General features: G+C 44.7%; 1 protein-coding gene across 1 annotated transcript in view; it reads right to left on the bottom strand.

Moving 5' to 3' along the window:
- Positions 1 to 27,554, bottom strand: part of KCNH6 (potassium voltage-gated channel subfamily H member 6) — a 732,361-nt gene that overhangs the window by 119,087 nt on the left and 585,720 nt on the right. The window lies entirely within an intron of this gene.

The following is a 27,554-nucleotide window of genomic DNA, read 5'->3' as shown; positions in this document are numbered from 1 at the left end:
GCTCATCTGTTATGTAAGGGGTGCTCATGTAAAGCACTTCAATACATCCAGGTCAAGTTTGCGCTATATAAAAGCGCCCCTAAAAGTAATTAAACAGAAAAATATTACAGCGCTATGTAACATGTTTTTTATTTAATTATTTGTTGGGACACTTTTATATAGTGCAAACTCGACCCAAAGGTATTGGAGTGCTTTACATGGGCACCACTTACATTACACAAGAACACTTTAATTTTTAAAAACAGGTTACACAGCTGCGCGAAGTAAAAAAAAAGCCCTATGACGCGGTCAAAGGTGGCCACGTCATACCACTGTTTTATTTAAACTTTAAGCCATTTTGTACAGCATGTCAAACTAAACACTGACAAAACCAATTGAATTTGTGAAAACCAAACCTGTTGGCTTTGCCAATGCTTGTAATTTTTGGTTGTCAAGATGTACCTTTCCGGCTTACCAAAAGTATGGGTGGATCCCTAACATAAAGGTTCCAAGCCACATGACCAACTAAAAGCTCATGACACAGGCACCACAACTGCCAGGCCTCAATTGTATTATGGCCAGGAAACACCGACCAAGGAGTAGATATTGTTTAAGACTCGACAGTTCCACCCATAACCCCTGAAAAACAGGACCCCTCTGTGGTGGCTCAGCAAAGACCTGGGCTTGCACTGAAGCATCATGAAAAGCGTCCTGTGCAAAACCGGGAGTCTGGACATTTGACCATGGTTCCCAAAAATGTTCTAACAGATTGTAGTACTTCCTGGAGATCTTATACTGGAGCCACAATAATTTGGAGAATTCTGGATAGCATCCATCCATTCCTATTTCTGTGTTGTCTGGACAACCAGCTGAAGACTGTGCCACCAGTTTCACTAGAGAGAAATGCAAGCCATGTTGTTACAACAGTGATCGGGTTCAGAGAAATGAGCTGTCACTGAATTTACTACTTGTAAAATGGAAAATCATCCAATGAAATGAGGAGTGAACTTGGGATGAACACCATAGAACATCGAAACTGTGTGGGCGACCAGGAAGTATGACTCAGCAAATAGAATCTATGAAGCATTTTTAGTCGACTTTAGCGACGGTAAGGTGGATAACAATCCAGCTGTTCAGAAGCCAACACTTTCAGATGTGGTACAAGAATGATGGTATAGAGACAAGAGGAAAAACCTTAGGCAGCCTATATGGATGAAAATAGAACTTACTGAAAAAAGGGTACATCTTCAGAGAGCTGTGTAATGAGTTGGTATGCATGAATAGTACAATGGGAATCCATTGACTACAATCGGGTTGATCCTGGTTTTGCTCTATTGATATATGAATGCCTTCAAGTATGATGTTCTAATTTTAAAAGATGACTTGCTGACTTGTATTTGCGGTGCCCACGGTGTGTTTCGTTGAAGAAAAGACTGAAGCCAATTCTAGAGCGATGGGGCGTTTCTTTAATGGAATAAGGTGGCTAAGTTTTGTTAAGGAATCATCAATCATATGAAGAGTATTTCACCCATGAGAGGAATGTAGATCAACAATAATGCCCTTCGATTTGGGTCCTGAAAGATGAGTGTCCATAGAATTTTTCTGATAATTTTTATTTTACAAATTCACAAACAACTGTCATACTGCTGTATAAACTGTTCAAAATGGGACACCAAAAGGATTTAGAAGTCAATTCAAATACTCTGCGTATTCCAGGATGGTGCATCATACCATCATTTCAGAACTTGTTTCTGTAGTTTCTTAAATGGACAACTATTCTTTTGTTTCTACAGATAGATATTCAGGTGGGAAAATGTGGACATAACTACTGTTGCCTGACCCAAATATGGAGTGCACTGGTAGCAGTGTTAGGTAAAGTCAGCTGTAAGTAAGAGGTTATTGGAAATGGTCCCTTTTTGCTGGGTTACCCTCAAACTTTCAGCCTTGTTCCTCCTATTTTTTCTGATCTGTTTTTGCTGGTTTGTTGTCTCTACACACTTTACCACTGCAGATCAGTGCTAAAGTGCAAGTGTTCCCTGTGTAAATTGTATTGGTGATTGGTTTATCAATGAGTGGCATATTTGATTTACTAGTAAGTCCCAAGTAAAGTGCACTATGTGTACCCAGGACCTGTAAATCAAATGCTACTAGTGGGCCTGCAGCACTGATTGTGCCACCCACATCAGTAGCCCTGTAAACGTGTCTCAAACCTGCCACTGTAGTGTCTGTGTGTGCAGTTTTAAACTGGCAATTCGACCTGACATGTGCAACCACTCGCCAGGCCCAAAGCTTTTTGTAGGTTGAGCATAGCAGCCTGCAAGCGCTGCTTTTCTGATGTGTTGGTATGTATCTGGGCTTTTAATTACGCCCACCACACGCCCATCACTATTTCTCGTTCATGGGCTTACCCTTCAAAAATCCTTTATTTTCCTTGGTAAACGCTTTACGTTTGTCCCTCCTTGGGGCGGTTTAGTTACTGCCTTGGACATCGCCCCTGTTACGTGGCTAATTGCACTTTTGCAGATACGTTTTATTGTGAGCTAACTTATTTTTCCTCTTGTGTGCTGCTTCACGCTCATGCCGTAGCGCTTTGAATCGGCAAGCTTATGTGAAACTGTATCACTTTTCATTTTCAATTTATGTTGCAAGAAAAGTCTGATTAGGAGTTTACAACACTAATAGCTTTAACTCGAGCAAATGTGAGACCCATTGCATTGCAAATGCTTGTTACTACATGTAAGTCATCCTTAAGGTAGGCCCTAGGCAGCCCCTGGGTAGGGTGCAGTGTATTTAAAAGGTAGTACATATACTGGTGTGTTTTACATGTCCTGATAGTGAAATAGTGCCAAATTTGTTTTGCACTATTGTGAGGCCTATCTCTTACAAAGGTTAACACAGGGACTACCTTTAAATAGCTTTTAAGTGCAGTTTCCCTTTGGGAGCAGATAGAAGTGTGGAGTTTGGGTTCTTTGAACTCACAATTTAAAAATTAATCTTTTGGTAGAGTTCAGTTTTAGATTGTGTGTTTGAAATTGCCACTTTTAGAAAGTGGGCATTTTATTGTTTAACCATTCTGTGCCTCTGTCTGCCTGTGGAATCCATGTCTGGCTCAGACTGACAGTTGAACTGTTTGTGATTTCCCTCTAGACAGTGAGACAAAAGGAGCTGAGGTGTGTCCTGTATATCCTGATGAGTGGCCCTGGGCTAACTGTGGTGGGAGGAGTTGACACCTGAACCTGAATAAAGCTGGACCTGCGCAAACAAGTCTCCCCTCCTGGATAGTGTCTGTGACAGAGCAGGACAGAACTGGATCTTGGGAGGAAGAAGGATTTGCCTTTGAAGTTTGCCTACTTCAAAGGCCAGAACTAGTATAAATATTGGACCCAAAACTTTTAGAACACTTCTGGATCAAGAGGAACATCTGCCAAGGAGAAGAGCTGAAGAGCTGGAGGAGGTGTACTGCCCTTTTGCTGTGTGTGCTTTCCTGGGTTGGCCTGCATTTGCTGCTTCTGCCTTAAAGACGAAAAAAGACTGGACTTCGCTGTGTATCCTAATTGTGAAGTTTCTCCAAGGGCTTGAAGTAGAGCTTGCTTCCTGTTGGATGTTTCAGGGATATCAAAGACTTCAGATTCATCTGTCTACAGCACTGGGAACTCTGTGTTTTGTGCTACAACAGAAGAAAAACCACCACAACGCCGTAAACGACGCTGCTGCCAGCACCGTAACCTGACGCCGCTGCACGGAGCCGTGCCCTGCTTGGTACCATAACCCTGGTCTCACCGTCGCCGCCACCTGGGGCCATCACCGAGCCACTGCTTACACCATGACCTGTGGGCCCCGCACTCCGCATCGCCTTGTTCACACTGCAGCCTTGGTATCCCCGATGACGACACTCTATGTTGACACTGACGCCGCAGCGTGCACTGTGACCTGAGGACACCGCTCTTGAGGTACAGGGAGCACTGTCCCGTCCTGCATGCAGCCCCGGCCCACCGATGCCAGCACCATCGGCTCCAGCATTGTCAACAGATCCCCCTGTCTGCACCATGACCCGTGGGTACTGCACAGAGCCTGTCCCATGTCGTACCTCCGCCTTGGTCCTACGGACGACAGCGATTCAGCAACGCGACCGCCGCTGACTGCACCGTGACCTGGACACACCGCACATCACACTGCCCTGCCCTGCTTCAAATCACAGCCATGGTCTCACCGATGCCGTAGGATGCCGTCACCGAGCCGCTGTCTGCACCGTGAACCGTGGGCACTGCATGTCGCACTGTCCGGCTTTGCACCGCAGCCACGATGCCATCAGCGCCACCCCTCCTGACTTCGTCATCAGATCAGAGTTTGATCAGCAAAACATGTGACATCAAGGCCCCAACAACCCCTGCACTGACCTCTCGAACCAATGCCCGCAGACGCCAGCGATGCTGCACCCCCGATCTTATTGCAAGGATCACAACACCCTACATTTCCAAGGTACTGTTTGTAGGTCTTCTCAACACTGAAGCTGGCCCGCAACCCTGCGGTTGGCTTGAACTGTTGGATTTGTTGTTCATGACACTGTGATTGCTCCAGATGGAGCTATCGACTTCAAGGATCTGTATTTTTAAGTAATTCTTGCAAAATTCATATCTTTACTACTGTATGTTGGATTTTTTCTCGTTTTGGTCTTGCTTTACACAGATAAATACTGGCTATTTTTCTCAAACTAGTGTGGTGTCCTTTTGTAGTTTTTTCACTGTATTACTGTGCGTTATGTGCAAATGCTTTACACATTGCTTCTGAGATAAGCCTGACTGCTCGTGCCAAGCTACTAAGGGGGTGAGCAGGGGTTATCTGAGCTGAGTATCTCCCTCACCCTGACTAGAGTGAGGGTCCCTACTTGGACATGGCGTAAACCGTCTGCCAACTAGAGACCCCATCTCTAACAGAGGTCCCTTATTACGTTGTATGTTAGAATATTGTCTACAGAAATATTGTCTGTGATAAAAATAGTGCCCAAAATGTTGTTTGTCCCTTCAGTTTAGACACTCGATTATTAACTGCAGTGAGGCAATATTTTTGTAAATGATATTTAAGACACTATATTTATGTGAAGCAATATTCTGATAACAATATCCCGGTACCTACCCTTGCTACAGCGAGGTTGTATTTTGGTTGTATGTTGTTCCATCTCCTCAATAGAGATGCTGACGACATCATGCACAGAAAATAACCAACATATGGGTAAGGATGATGTGAGTGCTGCTGAATAAATATTTTCTTCTCCTTTTCTCTCTCTCTGGAATTACAGCAAATGATAGATTAGGCAGTGATTACAGCACTTCGAATGGCAGTCCCTCATCAAGCTCGTCCCGTGCCTTGCAAGAAAAAGACATGGACAAGGCCCGTAACCAAAGAGTAGATATGTCTTGAGGTCACAGCTAATGGGAGTCCTTACCCACATACAGGATAAATGGGGTTCCAGGAGCCAGGGCCAGCAACTCTGATGACTTACATCGTCATCATTCTTCAGAGGTTAGACCTCCCTTGGTCTTCGTGGCCAAAGGGTGGATATATTTTGAGGCCACAGCTGGTGGAGGTCCTTGCCCACATACAGGATATACAGAGTTCCAGGAGCCAGGGCTAGAACCTCTCATGACTTACATCATCACTATTCTTCAGAGATTCATGGCACTGTTTGTGTCATCTTGCAAAAATAATAGAAGGAGGATTAACAGGCAGGATTACCAGGGTTTTATCCCACTGTTATCCACTGAAAGACTCCAAAGAGGAATTCCCTCAAGATCTCACACTGACCTTGGTCTTGGCAAGTATGATCTTGTCAATGTCACTGGCTTCAGAGAAGGTTTAGTCAGTCCACTGGACAAAAAGAACCTTTGTGACCTCCAACTTTGCTTTCAGTGCAGGTGCCTGTGCTGCTTTGTACTATTTATTCAGCCCAATCGCTGCTTGCAGAGTAGTAAGCCATGTTTGTGATTTAAACAGCCAACACTGTTGGATTTCATTATTTTGAGAAGCAGTCTAGATCTTATACCTCTGGAAAACTTAGAGTCATTGAATGTGGCCCTGTGGTAAACTTCCCTGATCCCATTAGCATAGTCAATTTGGGATTATGAGACAACCCCCAATTATTTTGTGATGTGCTTGTTCACCATAGGGCAGCGCTTCTTCGAGTTGTTGAAAACTGACCCAACAACTCTCCCTAAAAGGATTCGAAGTTCAGAATAGAATCCTAGACCATACCTGAGGCTTTGGCTGTTCTTGCAGAGGTAGTAGAAAGACTGAGCAGCTCGGGCTGTGTCAAGTGCTCGAAGGTTATGACTGCAGGTCACTGGTAGAACCTCAGGTTTGGTTTAGTTGGGGTTTCGCTTCAAATTCTGGAATGACTTACTCGTACGGAATGTTTTTACCATATGTACAGCAGGATTTGTCCAACTCGGGCATTGAGTATTGACGCCCCTCCATGGTTTCCACATCTGGAAGCGTCTTAGGTGACTTCTCGTTTTCTGTCCTTGTTTGTGTTCCGTGTTGCTTTTGATGCAGGTGCATCCTAGATCGCGTATTTGCTTGTGTATTTGCCCCTGTGATGTTCCCCTGTGCTGTTTCTTGGCTTTGATGAACTATTTTTAAGCCTCACCTCCCCTACAAGACAGCTTTTGTAAATGAGTGATTCCACTGAATGAAGTAGGTTCAGGGCAGATTTGTGCGTGACTGGCCCGGTGGCGCTGCTTTGACACATGCTGTTGTCCTTGAGCAGCACCTTAGCATGGCAGCTCACTGCCGATGTCTGCTGGGCAGGTTATGCATGTTCCTCCCGGACCTATTAGGTCTTTTTCTATGATGTGCAACGCCACGTGGAGCTTGTGCCTGCTTCAGTAACTGCCCTAAATTCAGATTTAATGTGTACCTTTAACTGCCCCGTGTGTAGCAGGTTTCGTCTTTCAAAGAGTGCTTTAGGATACTGGGCTCGACTTTACCTTAATTTGCGAGTCCTATGGGACAAAGGAAGGGGAAGGGCCAGACATTCAGCCCGAGCCCGGCTCGTTCACACACATCTGTTTGTAAGTGGAAGCCCTGGGCTCCCCCACCACCTTCCCTACCTGAGCAAATGGTCTTTTTTCGCAATCACTTTACTTCACTTCACTCTACCTCGTGTTGTTTGATCATCAGATCCGAGAGCTCAATGAAGTATGGACTCTAATGGTGTCCTATGTGCAGTGCATACGCCAATGCGCCTTCTGTTAGCACCACTGTAATCGAGCTCGGTCCCCTCTCTTCTCCTTTCCACCTCCCTGCTCTCCGCCCCCAACTCCCCTGTTCATCTCATTTGAGGTAGAAACGACTCCTGATGAAGCAGAAAATAAAGGTTTTGATTTATTAACGCATAAACGTAGTGCTGAAATAATCATGTGCGACATTAACCGAACTAATAAAGATTGTACGGGGACAAAATGTGCCCTCAGAGTAGTTTGCCATCATTTATACGCGTGCTTTATATAACGTGGTGTATTAGAATTGCACTAATCCGACATAATCATAAACGTGTGCTACGATTTGCTTATTTGAAATGCCTTAGCTTAGCATTACTTTAGCGGAGGCTTTGGCCTAGTTGCCTGGTCTCACGGTTTAAATGTTCGTATTTTTCCACTGTGCTATTAAATGTGTATTTCTGCTTGAAGCTGTACTTTTCCACAGAGACTGTTCGCATGCTTATCTTAAAGTTGGTGCCAGCATGGCATATTTTCTCTTAAATTCAAGGTCGGCTTGCAGGTGCGGACAATGGAGCCTCTGAGAGTAAGCTAATCGAGAAACAATGTTGCAAATTGTGTACCCATCTCCAAGGATAATGTATGCTTAAGTAAAAGCTTGAGAACTGTCGTTTTTGATTGGTCAATTTGAAGCTAACCTATGAACCCTCCAATGAAGACCCTACTGGACTTGAACTGTTGTCTATAAAACCCAGGTGCACGAGAGGGAAGCTCTCTCTCTATCTTCGGACATCCCGCCATTTTGACTTCGTAGCTACTATGACCCATTTTGCTGCGACGCCATTTTGAGAGACTTTGATGCTTTCTCTAGTCGAGAGAAAGAGACTTTAATGATTCTTGCCCTAGAGACTTTAACTTTGATTTGCCCCTTTGCATGAAGTAGTAATCTTATCTTGCCGCCGTGAGGCAATTGCCCCGTTCACCCCTGCCCCTTTGTCCCGTCCCATGCTGATCGAGAAACGGTACCTGTGAGACGAAGACTTCATTGATTGCTGATTGGAATTGGTAATTATGAAAGGAAATTGTAAAATTGCATTGTGTTTCTTTTAGGTAACCAACTGCTGATTTTGATAAGGACCCTAGCTAGGAGTTTTCTAAATTGATGTTGCCAAATCGTTTTTGCATGAAGTCCCACATGCTGATGCTAATTTGAGGTTAGATGAGGAATCCATGTGTCGCACGATGCAATTGGAGATCTTGTTATGCTGACTAAATGTACGCAATTAGCCCATTACAGATTATCGTATTAGTGCTTTGCATTGCCACTATCGAATGCCTTGTGATTCAAATGCTACATAGATTACACTTGTTTCGACGATATGGAAAGCTATTAATGTTCATATATGTTTATCATTTGGTGTTGAGACACATCTATATCGTGCTAGCTTTGTTAATATAGGGAAATAAATTCACTAACTTTGCAATAAACTGGTGTGGTTATTCCTGGCTGAAAGGTCAGGGTTCGCCGAAATGTATTCTGGATTAATTGTTAAGTGTTATGTTGTTCAAGGTGTTGCTTATGTTCGTTATTGATTATCGATAAGAGGTGATTGACCAATTAAGAGTACAGAGAGTTCCCACTTAGTCAAAAGATTCATCGACCTAAAGAGCATCCGAACGCAGGTAAATTGTTACCACGTTCCGCTCTATCAGTAGATGGTAGCAGAGGACGGTTTCGTCTTTTGGGACCCTGTACCATTAGAGTACATGGTGTCGAATTAACGGTTACGCATTTTGAGACCCCATTCGAAAAGTTGAATTAGATTTTCCTGGATAAAACTGATTGACAAGATGATGATGGGCTAGGTCCACCGCGACTTTCCCGGGATCTCGGAACTTGCGAATGGAGAGAAAGGAGATGTGGAAACAGCGTTGGCGGTACTAGTGATGGTATGAGTGAAGTTAGGGTTTTGCGCTTGCACAGCTTATTGCCGCAGGGTGTGTGAAAAGGTTGCGAGGATTTTCTTTTTAAGGATAGCGGAGGTGCGACTCCGAGGGTAGAAGTAGAGAAGTCGTCGAACTTCATAGAGTTAGCGGAGGTGCGGCTCCGAGTGTGAGAGTAGGGAAGTCGTCGAACTTCATGTGCGTCTGGCGCTTTGTGCATAAAAAGGTCCACGTGGTTGTTGTTGTTGAGGCGGGCCCTGCGAGGTCAAGAGACTCCGGAGTATGTTGATCCATGTTGTGGTCTGGGCGGTTTAGTAGGTTGATCGGGCGTGGTCAACGAGTGGGTACGTGTGTTAGGGAGTGAAAGAAACTTCGACTTCGGGCTTTGACAAGATTCTAAGTGCACCAGAACAGATCATTGACAAGTTGAGAGTAGGTCTGCGGGTCAGATTTGCTTGCGCATGTGGGGACTGAGAAAGACCGAATAGCGGCCGAGGCTGGTGAAAGAGATCGAATAGTGGCCGAGGTTAGTGAAAAGTCCCTAAGGTCCTGAAGCGATTATGTTACCCTTCCTGTAGTAAACCGACAGATCTGTTTTAGTTTTTGGTAGCTCGCGATACATGCAAAAGTTGTTACGGGAGGAACTGAGTGAAGGAGGACTAGCCGCGAGGCTTTGTCAGCCGCAGTGGATGTGAGTGTGACGTCACTAAGAGCCGCGCTGGGATAGGTTGGTTGGAGAGAAGGGTCGCGCACGGATTGGACGCAGTCCGTGGCACTCGATTGGAAGGGGAAAGGCAGGTGAAGAGTATTCCGGGAATTAAAGTCACCTATTGATTACAAATTTTGTGGAATAAAAGTGACCTATTGATTATAAACTTTGCGAATTAAAAGACAAGAAAATGAAATTCCTTAAAGCATTCAGGAGCGCGATGAAGGGAGAGTCATACATGAAAGCGAGCGTAGGGGAAGAGACGCCGCCCGAGGGTACACCAGCTTACATTGTAATGGAGGAAAAAGGGGTAGCTCCGTGTCTTTGGCTAAAGCAATGGCACAAGTGGACAGAGAAACATGGGAGCGTAGCATTCCCGATACATGGGACATTCAATATAAGGGTCCTAGAGAATTTGAGATTTACGATGTATGACATGAAGGTGCCTCCAAGGCCAGCACAGTTTGAGGCTCTAGCAATCTGGGAACTCATGGCTAGACAGCAACAGAAGAACAAGTTTGAAACAAGGATGAGGAAGGTAGAAAAGACACTAGCGGATGCTAGGTGGGATAATGCGCAGAAGGTGTGGAGGTCAGATGTATTGCAGGGAATAAAATTGTTCCCCGCAATTACTAAAGATGAAGAGGAGACAGGTAAGAAAGCTACCTGTAAGACAGACAGGAAGTGTTCCAAGGACAGAGAGGACGAGGAAAAGTTGAGAAAAGAAGAGGAGCTAGAGGATGAGGAATTGATAATGGAGTTGCTGAACGACCGTCCACCACCTTATGCAGAGAATGGACAAGGTCCAAGTACCAGTTCTGCCCCTCCGGCATCGGTACAGAACAGTGAAACGCAGAATACAGGAGTACCATCGGGATCTAAGGATCCGAGCTTACTGCTCACCAGACAGATACCGCAGGTCAGGAGAATGTATCCAGATGAGCCCGTGTTGAAACCAGCAGAACATTATCAGCCGCAGATGCCAGGGTACTACAGTAGTGATAACAGTGGAGGAATGATTCTAGATCCAACCGTAAGGGGCGTACAGAATGGTTACAACCCAACAATGGCACAAGCTGAATCAACTCAGTTTATGATGCCTCAAAAGCAGATGCAGGGAGGAAATGTTCATGCTCAAATGACGGGGAGTCAGATGGGCATGCCGGCAATGATGGCCCATAATATGGGGATGAACATGCCTCAGAATATGGGAAATGGACAAAATCCAGATGCGATATCACTGCCCATTACTGTAGGTCCAGTGGTACCTCTGTATAGTCAGCCTAACTTAGGTATGAGCAGTCAGGGACCAATGCTGCAGAATGGGACAGAAAGAAGGTGCATAGAAAACACTCCAGGGATAACTCCGATAGCGGCTCAGCCAACTGGGTCTGGGTCCCTGATGGAGTTTAGCCCCATATGTGCTCAGTCTACACTGGTGAGGTCGAGCCCCCCATTGATAATACCATTAACATCGCACACTGAAAAGTTGCCGCAACCATCCATGGCAGTCGATGTGAATGCTACACTGATGGGGGTAACTGCGCAACAGCTGACACAGTGGTTCAACAGTCTAAATTCCACACAAAGTTCAGACAGTGGGAAAGGAGACGATTACTTGAGCAGGATGAGGCTGAACATGGAAGCACAAGAATTGGTGGAAGGGAATATGGGTGTGAACAGGTTAGAATCCTACACGGAAGAGGAATTGAGGTATCTATGTCCAAAGATCACGAAAGAGGTAAACAAGGTACATAAAAGTTTGCAGGAAGTAGCAGACAGGAACGGGATTGACATAGGCAAGACGAAGCACTTGAGCAGGAGCTATAGGTTGGATTTTGGGACCACAGATTTTGAACACATGAGATCAGCAGGCATGAAGGCACACCTTAGAGAATTGTTGCAGAGTGCCCAAGTGTGGAGGTGCTTAGACAAGTGGGAAAGCAGATGGGTAAAGAGGAAGGATAAGAGGAGGGACAGTGTTACAGAACACAATGAGAAAAGACCACAGAGCAGCGAGACCGTAACCATGTTACCAATGAGGGAGACAGCAGGAGGAAAGTTAGTACATGTACCATGGCACAGGAGTGATATTCAGTCTTTTACGAATGATTTTCCCAAACTGAGGGAGAAGCCGATCGAATGGTATCAACAGACTGATAGGTTTGTGAAGCTTGCCAAATGTCTCTGGGAAGACCTGAACACTTTATTCGAGATTGTGGTTCCGGCAGATTTGTGGGAGGATTGCAAAAGGGCTGTAGGTTGGCCGACAAGTGAACCAGAGAGAGACAGAGAGACAGGTGCACCATCACCTATGGTGATGTGTCTGTACTATAAGGTGATTGAGCATTTGAAGACGAAGGTTGCCGCCAAAAATGTGGATTGGCAGAAAATTGATCGAATTGCCCAAGAGGCTAAAGAATCGATTCATAGTTACTATGAGAGGTTGTTGAAGGCGTTCAAGAATTACAGTGGCACAGAAGCAATCGAGGCGAAAGATATGCTTCATTTTGTGTTCAGATTTGTGGAAGGGCTGAGGCCAGATATAAGTCAGATGATAAAATCACATTTGATCTGCTGGCAGTCGAAACCGATTGATGAAGTCTTGACTTATGCGAAATACTGTAGCGACGAAATTGAGGTGAAACAGAAAAAGCTGAAAGAGAAGGTGATGATGATGCAGCTTAAGGCGGCTCAGACAGGCTTGCAAGGTCTGCAGGGACTGCAAGGGTTGCCAGGGATGCAAGGGTTCCAACAGCAGGTACCGCAACAGCAGCCGCAGTTGCAGGGAGGCATGGTGTTTCAGCAACAGCAGCCGCAGTTGCAAGGAAACATGGCGTTTCAGCCACAGGGCAGAGGCAGAGGTAGAGGAGGTTTTGTGAATAATGGTCCGGATTTGAACACTGTTGTGACAGGTGTGCAGGCAATGAAGAAAGTGATGCCGTGTCACGCGTGCGGAAACGTAGGTCATTGGAAACGCGAGTGTCCGATGGTGGTGCAGGAAGGTGCAGGTGCAGGTGTAGGTGTTGGTCAGCAAAACAATGATGTCAATGCATTTCAGACAATGAGAGGACCGAAAATGAGAGGTCTAAACCCAAATTTTCAGACCATGAATCAATTGCAGGGATTACAACCTATGCAGCCGCAGCAGATGCAGATGCCCCGTGTGCAGATGACGCAAATGCAGCCGATGCAACAGCAGTTACCTTTGGTACCTAATCAGCAAATGCAAATACCTTTGGCACCAATGAGTCAGCAGCAAATGATGGTTCCTCCACAGGTAACGGGTCAGGTAATGAGCACAAACGGCACAGTACAACAGTTCCCATTACACAGTGAGAGTGGAATAAACAATGTATGGGAGAGTGAAAGCTCAGAAGAGGAAGGAGATTGTGTGCTTGCGGCATCCCTAGAAGTTGATCAAAAGGGTCCGTAAGTAGAGGGAAGAGTAATGGGTCATCGCGTCTCATTCCTGGTTGACACGGGAGCCACACGTTCAACAGTTAAGAGCAGTGAAGTACCAAATTTGCCACTCTCAGGGAGGACAGTTCAAGTGGTGGGAGTAGCAAACAGGCATCTGACGAACCCAATAACAGATCCGATACCAGTCAACATTGGTAACTATCAAGGGGTACATCAGTTTGTAGTATGTGACTCAAGCCCGATTGCACTGTTAGGAAGAGACCTATTGTGTAAATTGGGTTGCTCGATCATGTGTTCAAATGAAGGAATAACAATAGAGACGAGCAATGATGGGGAAGACGAGGACAGTGTAGAGGGGGATGAGATAGAAACAGTTGACGAAGAGTATCCTCTGATTTGTCTTTTACCAATGATAACTGAAGAAGATATCCCAGCAGAACTACGGGAAACAGTCGGAGAGAAAGTGTGGGACATGACAGGGAAAGAGGTGGGATTGATGAAAGGAGTAGAACCAGTAAAAGTGATGGTAAAGCCCAATGCGATCTTTCCCCAGACCCCACAATACCACATGCCACAAGATACCCTCATGAAAGTTGCCCAACTTATTGACGAATTCGTGAAGCAGGGAGTACTGAAAGAAGTATTAAGCAGCCCATGTAATTCACCGATAATGGGACTAATAAAGCCAAGTGGGAAAGTCCGACTTGTACAGGATTTGAGGAAAATAAATGACATCATAATAAAGTGCTGCCCTGTCGTACCGAATCCAGCTGTGATAATGTTTCAGATCCCTTGCGAAGCTGAGTGGTTCTCAGTCATCGATTTGTCACAAGCATTCTTTTTTGTGCCTCTTCATGAGGATAGCCAATTCCTCTTTTGTTTCAAATTCCTAGACAGAGTATACAGTTGGTGTCGAATTCCTCAAGGGTTCTCTGAGTCACCGTCGATATTCAATCAGGTTCTAAAGAAAGACTTGGAAGAGTTAGAGTTGCCATTCGAGTCAACCTTAGTACAGTACATTGATGACTTACTGGTTGCATCAAAGACAGAAAGTGGCTGCACAGCCGATACCATTGCTCTGTTGAACCATTTGGGAGGGAATGGACACAAGGTGTCTCCTTCCAAACTGCAGTTCTGTCAGAAGAAGGTGAAATACTTGGGTCACCAGATAGAGAAAGGGTCACGGAAAATAATGAAGGAAAGAATTACAAGTGTACTTCAAATGAGTCTACCAAAGACAAGGAAGGAGGTGAGGAAGTTTTTGGGAATGGTGGGATACTGTCGCCAGTGGATTCCCAACTTCTCGTCTCTAGCGAAGCCTTTGCTGAAATTGACCCAGAAGGATGCCTTGGACCAGATCGAACTGAAAGGGGATGAGATGGATGCTTTTGTTGAATTAAAGGAGTGCATGTGTAGGGCTCCAGCGTTAGGTATGCCTGATTACACGAAGCCTTTCACATTGTTTTGTCATGAACGTGATGCATGTTCTTTGTCTGTCTTGACTCAAGCCCATGGTGGCGTAAACAGACCAGTAGCGTATTTTTCAGCTACTCTGGATCCGGTTGCAGCAGCACTCCCAGGGTGTTTGCGCGCCGTAGCAGCAGTTGGTATCAGCCTCACTCAGAGTGAAGGAATAATGATGGGACATCCAGTAACTGTCATGGTCCCTCACTCAGTTGAGATACTTTTGACCCGCTCCCGAACGCAGCACATGACTGGAGCAAGACTCACAAGGTATGAAACGACTATTCTGGGCTCACCGAATGTGCAGCTGAAAAGGTGCACCACGTTGAATCCAGCTACCTTGCTTCCTGGAGAAAATGCTGAAATTGAGAACGCTGAAGACGTCGAGCATGACTGCCTTCAGGTGACTGAATTTTGCACAAAACCCCGACCGGACATCAAGGATACAAAACTTGATGAAAATGACCAAATTCTTTTTGTTGATGGTTCATGTCTAAGAGATGGGGTGGGAATTTTGAAAGCAGGATATGCTGTATGTACTGTGACAGGGGTCTCGGAAGCGGGATGGCTTCAAGGAGTCTATTCTGCACAAGTAGCAGAACTTGTAGCCCTTACTAGAGCATGTCAATTGTCTGCATTGATGAAAGTCACCATTTACACTGATAGCCAATACGGGTTTGGGATTGTGCATGACTTTGGACAACTGTGGTCACAGAGAGGTTTCCTGACTTCTTCAGGATCCCCAGTGAAAAATGGGGAGAGAATAAGGGAGTTGTTACATGCCATTCAAGTACCAGCTGAAGTTGCAGTGGTAAAGTGCAGTGCTCACACGAAAGGACAGGACTATGTGTCTCTGGGAAACGCCTATGCAGATCAAGTCGCAAGATTTTGTGCCTTGAACTGTATATTGTTAAGGGATGATTGGAATACAATAAGTGAACCAGAACTCGAACCAGCTGAAGCATTTGCCTTGAAGGTCGTAGATACAATAGAAGAACTAAAAGCACTACAAAGTAATGTCAGGGAGGATGAAAGAGATTCCTGGATTAAATCACAATGCATAAAAAGACAAGACGAGCTATGGGTTTCACATGAGGGAAAATTTGTTTTGCCAAATAGTCTCTTATCACAGCTTGCGCGGTTCTATCATGGGCAAGCTCACCTAGGGAGAGATGCCATGATAAGATTGTTCAAAACTGATTGGTTTAACCCCAGATTTCGCCAAGCTGCGGAAGCAGTTTGCCATCGATGTGTCACTTGCCAACAGATGAACCCAGGAAAGGGAACAGTTGTGAACGCGAGCCACATTGGTAGGGCAAGCGGTCCTTTTAGCCGAATGCAGATGGACTTCATTGAGATGCCTGTGCATGGAGGTTTAAGATATGTGTTGGTGATTGTGTGCATTTTTAGTCATTGGATTGAGGCATACCCCACACGTAGAAATGACAGTCTTACAGTTGCCAAGCTATTATTGAGGGAGTTAATACCACGTTTCGGATTCCCGATCTCTTTAGAATCAGATAGGGGAAGTCACTTCAATAACGAGGTGATGAAGTTACTTTGCGAAGCACTGAACATTGAGCAAAAGCTGCACTGTAGCTATCGTCCTGAGGCATCAGGACTGGTGGAGCAGATGAATGGTACGCTGAAATCGAGAATGGCAAAAATATGTGCATCAACAAATTTGAAATGGCCTGACGCATTGCCCTTAGTGCTAATGTCAATGAGAAACACTCCGGATAGAAAAACTGGATTGTCTCCGCACGAAATTCTCATGGGCAGGGCTATGAGACTTCCTGCAGTTCCCGCAAACATGCTTTTGAATATTACAGATGATATGGTGTTAGACTACTGCAAAGGTCTGGCTGACGTGGTTCGCTCTTTCTCTCACCAGGTGGAGGCGACCACCTTGCCACCGATCCAAGGTCCAGGACACGCACTGAAAGCAGGTGACTGGGTCGTGATAAAGAAGCACGTGAGGAAGTCGTGTCTGGAACCCCGTTGGAAAGGCCCTTTCCAAGTGATCCTGACAACAACTACCGCTGTGAAGTGCGCGGGGGTTCCCAACTGGATTCACGCCAGTCATACAAAGAAGGTGCTGTGTCCCACAGATGGGGAAGTTGAAGCGCTGAAACTACCAGTGCCTGATAAAACAGTGCCGAGTGCTGAGACAGAACAAAAGCGAACTGAAAGCGAACAAGCAACAGCAGGAGAAAAAGAGATATTATTGGAGAACGAAGAGTCCGACTCACTTGGGGAAGACCAAGGAGAAAGTTCAGACAGCGATGACGAAGCTGCAGGTGGCAAAGAACCTGAGGCAGCTGAGGGTAGCAAAAAGCCTGAAGCAGCTGAAGGTGACAAGGAACCTGAAGCAGCTGAAAGTGATACAGAGCCTGAAGAAAGTAACGGTGACGAAGGGCTCGAGGAGAGCGAGAAGGCAGGAGAGCCTGAGCAGAAGGGGGCTTTCCCAGAAACAGACGATACAGAAAAAGAAAAGGAAAACGTGACTGATTCCCCTGAAGGTGGGGACAAAGAAGAGCAGAACGAAAGAGTTCAAACCTCTACAGAAAAGATTGCAGGTCCATCAAACGGACACGGTGCAAAAAGAAGACTAAGTATCTCACCGATAAAAGAAAAGGGTAAAGAAGGTTTGAACGAAGGAGGAAGGCCGAAAGTGAAAGAGAAAAGAAAGGAAGTGACCGTCGTGGAACAATTGTCAAGTGAAGAAAAGGACTTGGCGAAGGAGGAGAGTGCCAGCGAAGCAGAATCCAAGAGAGAAGCAAAATTGAAAAGGAAAAGGATACCAAACAAGAGGTATTCCGGTCCTGAATGGGCATATGCAGTCAATGATGATTGGACTGATGAGTTTGTATCTCTAAGCATCGAGAACGAAGAAGAAGAGATACCAATAGAAAAGAAAAGTTTCATAGACTCTGTTGATTGAAACGGTAGTAAATGGCATTGCTTGCTGCAATCTAACGTGAGATAAACAACCAGCTGAGACATTGCTAAACCGAATTGAGACAAATGCTGCTAACCGAAAAGTGACTGGCCTTTTAAAGAAGACGGTGTGAACATTGTGCTTGTTCAAGCTTTGTAACTGAATTGCTAAGTAGTTTCATTTATAAGTGCTTCTAGCTCTCTGATTCTATACAGATCATGCCTGGGTACGCTATGCAAAACAATAGAAAGAAGTATTGTAAATACGTGTGTATAGGCTTGGTACTAACATGTGTACTAATAATAATGGCAATTGTGTTTGGAATGCATGGAAAGGGTGAGAATGAGACTATTGCTGCTTCTACTATTGCTCCTGTTACTGTCACTGAACTAACACCATTGAAAAGACTAGCAATGGATGAGAGGCTCTTGCACGATAAGAAAGAGCTTTCGTATAACGTTTTCTATCGCTTATTAACAGAGTATGTTGAGACTATGGATGCGAAAGATTGTTATGTGTGTACCCAGATACCGACATCAGTAAAGGAAGGGGTGACTTATCACCACATGCCTCTTACGTATGGGATTACATGTAGTATAGTAATGTCTAGGTTTTATGGTCAATCTAACATACAGTATTTTTTCTCAAATTATGATGTTACCTTTGCTTATGTTCCTATAATAGCGCAGCTAAGCGAGACTGCAAAATATTGGGATTACAAAATCATGAGGGACTTTTTCGAGCCAATGCAACCTTTTGAAACGGCTCATGCTCATAGGGAGAACCTTACTTGCTCCGTCTCTGCTGTAGAAATAAGCTTTTTAGATCGCACAGATGATAGAAGGGCTCAAATGAAGGCGAAGTTAGAAAAAGAACTGCATAAGAGGACTTCAGTAGATAATTATGATTTTGCTGCTATAAAGACACAAGGGAAAATAGCTTTAGATGCTTGGCATGTAGGGAAGTTTTGTATATATCGAGGTGAATCTTACTATGAGAATATTTTTGTAGGAGCGAGTGAATGCAAACATACGTTTATTTTTAAGGCCAAATGGACATTCATGATGGACGGACTTGACCCTGTCATTCCAGGGGTGTATTACATTTGTGGGCATAATGCCTATTATCGTCTTCCAAAGGGATGGTGGGGAAGATGTTATTTGGGTATAGTGTTTCCGAAGGTTTATCAACTGGATGACATATCGATGATTAAAAAGACACCTGGATCCCACCGTATCCAGAAAAGAGAGACCGCAGCTCCTGTGGTAGGTGATATATTTGGAGCCATGATTCCTTCATTGGGAGTTGTGCTGAATTTCATCAAAATAAGAAAGTTGTCTACTATAGTGGATAACATGCTGACAAAGTTTTCAGGTGCTATAATCCTGATGGATGCTGAACTTGCAGCGGAAAGAGCTATGACTCTTCAAAATAGGCTTGCTTTAGACATTCTTTTAGCAAAGGATGGAGGCGTTTGCAAAATGATTGGTGCACGTCACTGCTGCACCTATATACCTGATAATAGTGTGAAGATTAAAACTATGCTTGCTAATCTAACAAAAGAAAGTGCAGATTTGAAAGAACTGAAAGAACCCGGAGTGTGGGAGAAGGTTGGAAAGGGACTTGCTTCAGTGGGACATTGGATTGGGGGAATTTGGAATGGAATATTATTGAAAATAATAGAAGGGATATTAATAGTGATAATTTGTGTATTTGGAATTTGGGGAATAAAAAGGGGAATAATAATGATTATGGAGAGAATTAAAAGAAGAAAGGAAGAGAAAATAATGAAAAGAATGGCAGAAGAATACAAAGAGCAAACTAGGGGAACTAAAAGGAAAAGGGAGCTGACAGAATTTTAATGGGATAAAATTTGTGGGCTAAATTGTGTGATGACAAGTAGTCATCAGAGGAGGGATTGATGAAGCAGAAAATGAAGGTTTTGATTTATTAACGCATAAACGTAGTGCTGAAATAATCATGTGCGACATTAACCGAACTAATAAAGATTGTACGGGGACAAAATGTGCCCTCAGAGTAGTTTGCCATCATTTATACGCGTGCTTTATATAACGTGGTGTATTAGAATTGCACTAATCCGACATAATCATAAACGTGTGCTACGATTTGCTTATTTGAAATGCCTTAGCTTAGCATTACTTTAGCGGAGGCTTTGGCCTAGTTGCCTGGTCTCACGGTTTAAATGTTCGTATTTTTCCACTGTGCTATTAAACGTGTATTTCTGCTTGAAGCTGTACTTTTCCACAGAGACTGTTCGCATGCTTATCTTAAAGTTGGTGCCAGCATGGCATATTTTCTCTTAAATTCAAGGTCGGCTTGCAGGTGCGGACAATGGAGCCTCTGAGAGTAAGCTAATCGAGAAACAATGTTGCAAATAGTGTACCCATCTCCAAGGATAATGTATGCTTAAGTAAAAGCTTGAGAACTGTCGTTTTTGATTGGTCAATTTGAAGCTAACCTATGAACCCTCCAATGAAGACCCTACTGGACTTGAACTGTTGTCTATAAAACCCAGGTGCACGAGAGGGAAGCTCTCTCTCTATCTTCGGACATCCCGCCATTTTGACTTCGTAGCTACTATGACCCATTTTGCTGCGACGCCATTTTGAGAGACTTTGATGCTTTCTCTAGTCGAGAGAAAGAGACTTTAATGATTCTTGCCCTAGAGACTTTAACTTTGATTTGCCCCTTTGCATGAAGTAGTAATCTTATCTTGCCGCCGTGAGGCAATTGCCCCGTTCACCCCTGCCCCTTTGTCCCGTCCCATGCTGATCGAGAAACGGTACCTGTGAGACGAAGACTTCATTGATTGCTGATTGGAATTGGTAATTATGAAAGGAAATTGTAAAATTGCATTGTGTTTCTTTTAGGTAACCAACTGCTGATTTTGATAAGGACCCTAGCTAGGAGTTTTCTAAATTGATGTTGCCAAATCGTTTTTGCATGAAGTCCCACATGCTGATGCTAATTTGAGGTTAGATGAGGAATCCATATGTCGCACGATGCAATTGGAGATCTTGTTATGCTGACTAAATGTACGCAATTAGCCCATTACAGATTATCGTATTAGTGCTTTGCATTGCCACTATCGAATGCCTTGTGATTCAAATGCTACATAGATTACACTTGTTTCGACGATATGGACAGCTATTAATGTTCATATATGTTTATCATTTGGTGTTGAGACACATCTATATCGTGCTAGCTTTGTTAATATAGGGAAATAAATTCACTAACTTTGCAATAAACTGGTGTGGTTATTCCTGGCTGAAAGGTCAGGGTTCGCCGAAATGTATTCTGGATTAATTGTTAAGTGTTATGTTGTTCAAGGTGTTGCTTATGTTCGTTATTGATTATCGATAAGAGGTGATTGACCAATTAAGAGTACAGAGAGTTCCCACTTAGTCAAAAGATTCATCGACCTAAAGAGCATCCGAACGCAGGTAAATTGTTACCACGTTCCGCTCTATCACTCCCGACACCCTTGCTTGTCTGTGTTAAAAGCTGCTTTAGTGGAAGCAAGCAGAGCTCACGGTGCAATAACCTGGGACTTGGCTGTACCCTCTAGATGTCCCTAACGTTGTACTAACAATGGATAGCAACCCATCCCCTTGCCCTGAACATTAGGCACACCTGTCCAGACTGAAGGCCCCTCCCCCTGTTTTGAATGTCAGACTCCCATAAGGTCAACAAGATAACCTCCTAATTCATGAACCCTAAAACTCAATCCAGTCTTTGAAGCGTGCCCATTCCAGGCCGAGGCTACCTCCAATCTCCTCGGTGCCACAGTTTTTCCTCTACATCTCTGATGCTAACCTTCCCTGCTCACTCCCTTCCTAAACCGTAGCTCTCACGTTTCCGCTTACTTCCTCCCACAAATGTAAACAACATGCAGAATACCCCACCCTACCTGCTTCCATCCTAAGCGGTGTTGTTTACCAGGGTGGGCAGGGCGGTTACCTATGTGGAGAGGGGTTTATAATTCCTCATGCACATGTTTGCTCAAGCAAGGAGGCAGCCAATTAATGGCCGGCAATGTCTGATGCAGTTGTGTCAACCCTGCTTTTTCAAAATATCCTGGAAGCTTCCTCCATTCTCCAGGAGGCCTAACATCCTTCCTTGGCCTCTTTCGTGGGTACTGGTCCTCTGTTGCCATCTCACCTGACCCATCTTTGTCAGATCATCCCACACAGCTGCTCTGTATTCTTCATTCCTCCATCACTGATCTCTTATGTCCTAGTAAGATCGGAAAAGCCCACCGTGGAGACAGAGCCTTTTCTCTATGAAAGAATGAATGAATGGAACCACCTGTAGAGCGCAACCACTACTTCACAAATAGGTGATAAAGATGGCGACAAGATGTAATTCCCGGACAGAGGAAGAGCAAGAAATATGCTATACTACAGAAAGATATCAGCTCAAACTGTGGTGTGGTAAATATACAGGTCTTCAGCTTTGTTCTGTGTTTGAGTGGACTATGTTCACCACGAAGGGCAAATGGTAAAGAGTTCTACGCCTTCGAGGTTACCATAGATATTAAGGGGCCTCTCAAGCTGAACTTTTTCAACTTTGGCACCGTGACCAAGAAGGAATGTTTCGGTCTCAGACTTAAGGCCAGAGATGGTTGATACCAGGCAAAAAGGTATGCCACGTAGGGGGCGGACTAGGGTTGTATAGTGTCTCATGACAAAGGTACAGGGCTTTAAAGACACGTCTTTTCACAACAGACAGCAAAACAATGAAGTTTGTGTAGCTTATTTGATATGGCGGAACGTCTCTTCAGTCCTTAGCTCACATGTGCTGCTGCATTTTGCAGTATTTGCTGTTTCTGACACAGGTATGTTGGTGAACCCACCAACAAAGAGTCACAATAATAAATTCTAAAAAGGATGAACATTTTCATCAAGTCTTTCCTCGAGGTGGGACAAGAGAAAGGACTTTTCAGATGAACCGGATGGAAATGCTATTAGTAGCTTGGATTAGCAGGCAAAGATAGCAAAATGGTAGAAGAGGAAATATCATTTTAGCTTTTTATATGTAGAAAGCACACATATGTGGCCTTATAATTTGAGTGGAAAAAAGAATGTGCCAAAGAAAAAGTCTACACTGCGTCCTGAGTTTGTAGGAGTAGGAGTCTCAGCAAGTGTACAATCGGATAGGTAAACATCTGACTAATTTGATGGCCTCGGAATTCTTTTTATTTTAAGGGAGTTATTATTCATTAAGGATGGGTGAAACTAACAGAGTTCTACTCCGCGGAATTCCGCTGAGTCACGTAAAAGCTCTGGGATTCCGTGGAGTTCCGCCCACTTTGATACTCATGAGTACACAGGAGTGTGTATGATTAAGCTACACACACAAGGCAGAGAGGACGGTCGTCAATCACAGTGACTCTGCACAACGCTCAAGTCTTGTGGACAGAGAGAGACTTGTTCACCCAAGGCACCCACTCATGCGACATTACTGTGCATTTATCGGTGATGCAGATAATTCAAACCAGCTCAGTAGCATGTGCATTCATAATATAGAGGCAATCTGTAGCAAATGCACTGGACATGAATGGGTGATTTTAGGCTTGCGATGTATAAATGAAAGGCTGTACTCACTCAGTGGCTTGTGGACTGGAAAAGCCTTTGTGTGAAGAAATCTGGGACCCCTAGTAGATTTATTTTCAAACTATTGCCAAAGTGCATGCTGGGAGGACTTGCAGTTTTGCATAGTGACGCCCGCCACTCTTCGGCCACCCGCCTTATGAAGCTGAGTTCTGGCTTCTCTGGCATTCTGGGACAGCCTGGGTTGAGCCCCCAGTGTGATTTACATGGCTCACATAAACACAATACTGATGTTGGATGGTGATGTAGTAGCAAGCTGGATGGGAGCTAGACTATGATGTTGTATTCACGGCTGTCTGAGAGATCGCCATCTTTGGCCAGGCCATTCTCTATATTATTCGTGACACTAGCAGCCATTTTGGAATGGATTATGTTCTTTGTCCCCCCAGGTGTCACTAAGCAGAATTTCAGCTGTATCGTTTATTCCTGTTTAGTGCAGGGACATCTCTGAATTGCACATTAGAGGTCAGTCTGTAGAACGACATAGCAGGCACAAGCTATGAATGGGCGGTAAAATCTGCCATGTGGCGGTTGCAGAGTTTTTGCCTGAACTTCGGGCTCCAACTGGCGCGCTGAGTGGGCAAAACTCCTCCAACTCCACCGGTGGAGCGAAGTGGACCACCCACCCCTATTATTCATCCAAATTGAGACTGCTTTTGAGCCAGTCTGAGAATTAGATTGATGCCACCATTAAGTATAAGAATTATCTGGGTTTTCTCAGAGGAGGTTGTGAAAAAGAGATCAAAAGAACAGATGAGTTGTGCAGGTCGGGGTTTGTACAAGTTAAACAAGTGAAGGACTTAAAGAACAAATGGAGGATGATTGACAGTCTGAGATCAACCTGAAAACATGAAGAGAACCACTTAAGTGAAGCTAAGTGATCAAGCAACAAAAAAACTAGAGAACTTTGCATGCCAATCTGTGGACTAAAGCCTGCTTGTGCTGGGTCAAAACAGTTGTGATTGACATCCTTCTCAGGAACCTTAGAAGCAAAATAAAGGAAGGGAACAAGGTTGATAGCTGCTGAGAACAGGTGGATCAGCTGATTTGTTTTAGCAACTGAACTTACAAGATAGGAAGATATATACCTGTTACAGACTGGTTGTGCAGAAGCAGCTACATTTGAGGTAACAGGAAAAATGCTAGTGGAACAGAGATGGAGAGTAGAATCTGACATGCTACTGTCCATGCTTTGCTTGCTATGCTTGTGAGGGAAATTTTCTGCGCTGTTTGAATGAGGCATGCATTGCCTGCTGAACTTGTGTTGTTTACATAAGGAAGATTGCATTGCTGCTACTGGCCATGGTATATCTGCTATGTGTGTGAAGCTTGCACTGCTGCTTTTGCGGTACCAATTATGTGTGTAATGGAAGCTTGCACTGCTGCTTGTGCTGACTGATTCTGTGTGTGTGATGGAAGCTTATACTGATGCTTGTGTTGTACCAATTCTGTGTGTGATGGAAGCTTGCACTGCTGCTTGTGTGGTACTGATTTGGTGTTTGATAGAAGCTTGCACTGTTGTTTGCAAAGTACCAATTCTGTGTGTGATGGAAGCTTGCACTGCTGCTTGTGGGGTACCAATTCTGTGTGAGATGGAAGCTTGTACTGCACTTTTGTAGCACCAATTATGTGTGAAGGAAGCGTGTACTGCTGCTTGTGCAGTACCAATTCCGTGTGTGATGGAAGTTTGCACTGCTGCTTGTGCAGGACCAATTCTGTGTGTGATGGAAACTTGTACTCTGCTTTTGTGGTACCAATTCTGTGTGATGGAAGCTTGTAGTGCTGCTTGTGCAGTACTAATTCTGTGTGTGATGCAAGCTTGCACTACTGCTTGTGTGATACTGATTCTGTGTTTGATGGAAGCTTGTACTCTGCTTTTGTGGTACCAATTCTGTGTGATGGAAGCTTGTAGTGCTGCTTGTGCAGTACTAATTCTGTGTGTGATGTAAGCTTGCACTACTGCTTGTGTGATACTGATTCTGTGTTTGATGGAAGCTTTCACTGTGGTTGATGAAGTACCAATTCTGTGTGTGTGATGGAAGCTTGCCCCGCTGCTAGTTTGTTTGAGAAAACTGTTCCTGTGTCTTAGTGATACGTATGGAAAATGTTTCACTATTTGAAAGTCATAACTATTGACATTTTCAGTGCGTGTTTCGTTAGCTGTGCCAAAGCAGCTCCCACTCAAAGATGAAAAGCAACTGAGTGCTTTTGCGACTGGCTTTCAATGTGGGGGCGTAACGCAGGCCCCTGAAGCCCCTGCAATGCCAGGGGGTGGGGGCAACTCTTCAGGAGGCCCGCAGCCCTTTAGGGGCCTCCATTCAGTACAAGGCCAATGAACATGTGTGAAATAAGGAAGACTTCACATTCTGCAGAGGGGGCCCCATCATTTTGCGTTACACCACTGTTTCAGTGCCTGGGGAATAATCCTTGTCTCTGTGAGTGCCACGTGCAGGAGACCTTGAAGTGCCCGCTATGTGCATGGACTGTGGGTGGTGGAGAGGCCAAGGCTATGCAGGATACACCGGGCAGCAGCGCTCTGTCCTCCCACGCTTCTTTCCCATGCCTTGTGTCTCTGAGGACACCACAGCACGGGCTCTCCTGTGGGCTCCTGGTGTTACAACTACCAGATAATCTCCTTCTTTCATTAACTAGAGGTTCAAATCTCCATCTTTAGAGGTTGGTCCTGACAGATAAGAGCTCTTAAGTCACGGGCTTAACAATAGCCCACCGCAGATCCTGGGCCCCTGGCCTGAGAGCTCCTGACTGTGTCGGAAGGGCCCCCTATGTACTTTGCAGGGGGACCCCCACATTTTTCAGTACACCACTGTTTCAAGTGCCAACATGGTAGGGAAGGTAGTAGGAGAGAGGAACTGAGAGGCCGACAGAGATACTTGGACGGTGTGCTACATATCAAGCTACCTCCGAAATGAAACTCAGGAAGTCTGAGGAACACTTCCCCGCAGTGCTTAATTTCTGCAGGTGGTGGGCAGTGCCACTCATTTCTGGGGACTGAAACCTTATTTTCATCATCTGACTTTGGCCCAGAGCGAGAGAGAAATGGTAGGCTCTAAACCTGTGCTTTCACAGCTTAAGCTCAGGACAGAGCACACTTCAGGAAAAAAGATACCAGCACACTTCAGGAAACCAGGCACCACTGTGACATCATTCTACGAACCGGACTCTAGAGGGGCGAAGAAACAGCGACGGACTCCTGGTGAAGATGGGAAGTAAGAGTGGTGGCTGGTGATATTTGAAAGCGGTGGTGTGTAAACGTTGGGGATAAGTGTTACATTGCGGGCTGGGTGCGTGGGGTCAGTGGGGTGGTTCTCTTTGAGTAATTTCTTTTAAAAAAAGGAGTGGCAAATGGTACATTTTAGAGCAAATTTGAGAAAGCAAGAAGGTTTATAAAGTAATTGTGAAAATGTAGTCCTAAAATATTTAAACACATTAAAAGCTGCCCCATAAGGTCTGCCAGGCTTGTTTTTACAGTTGATTTACTCGATATTAGCAGAAATATTGCCTGCAGCAAGGTCAAATGCATGAACTCTCCTCTACCTTGCAAACACTGCACAGATTTGAAAACGTTACCCCCCACCCTTCTGTTTTTTTAGCTGTTTAATTCAGTAACAGATCCCTGATTGATTGAGTAACAGGTCCATTCTTATTCTGGTATCTGGCACCTGGCTTATTTTCTGTCCAGGTCCGACCATATCGTTAGGGAGCTTAGGATGTCAGATGCACCCATGACTAGCAGCCTTCATGATTCCATGCTCTAAATTCTGTGACTGTGTTAGAGGATATTCATTTCTAGAAGTTTCCATCGGTCACAGTAGGATTTGATGCGAAAAGGACGAGGCTCCTTTTGGGCCCACAAAACTCCTCTCAGCAGAAATGCCACTACCGCAACATGTGGGATAAGCGTGGGACGCTAGTGGATCCAAAGGGGCAGAAGATGATGGGAAAGTGCATTTTTATGGGCACATTGCCGAGGAAATTAATTTGCCCCGGCAGCTCCTTACCTGTACAGACTGCATTTTATATTTGCATCAGGCAGCCTTAAGAGGTCCTCCACTAACGCAAACTCTTATTTGCAATGAAATGCCTATAAGCAAATAGTGCCAGATTTATCAGCATTTCATTGCCCACGAAGAGCAGACATCATCTTTCATTTTGGGAAATAAGTGTACGCCCATTAGATTAACATGAATAGCTGCAATGAAACTATAAAATACCGAAGGAAAGTGGAA

Source organism: Pleurodeles waltl, chromosome 6 (assembly GCF_031143425.1).
Source record: "Pleurodeles waltl isolate 20211129_DDA chromosome 6, aPleWal1.hap1.20221129, whole genome shotgun sequence".
Taxonomy (NCBI): domain Eukaryota; kingdom Metazoa; phylum Chordata; class Amphibia; order Caudata; family Salamandridae; genus Pleurodeles; species Pleurodeles waltl.
Note: the sequence above shows the minus strand (reverse complement) of the source record. Positions and strands in the feature narration are given on the sequence as shown.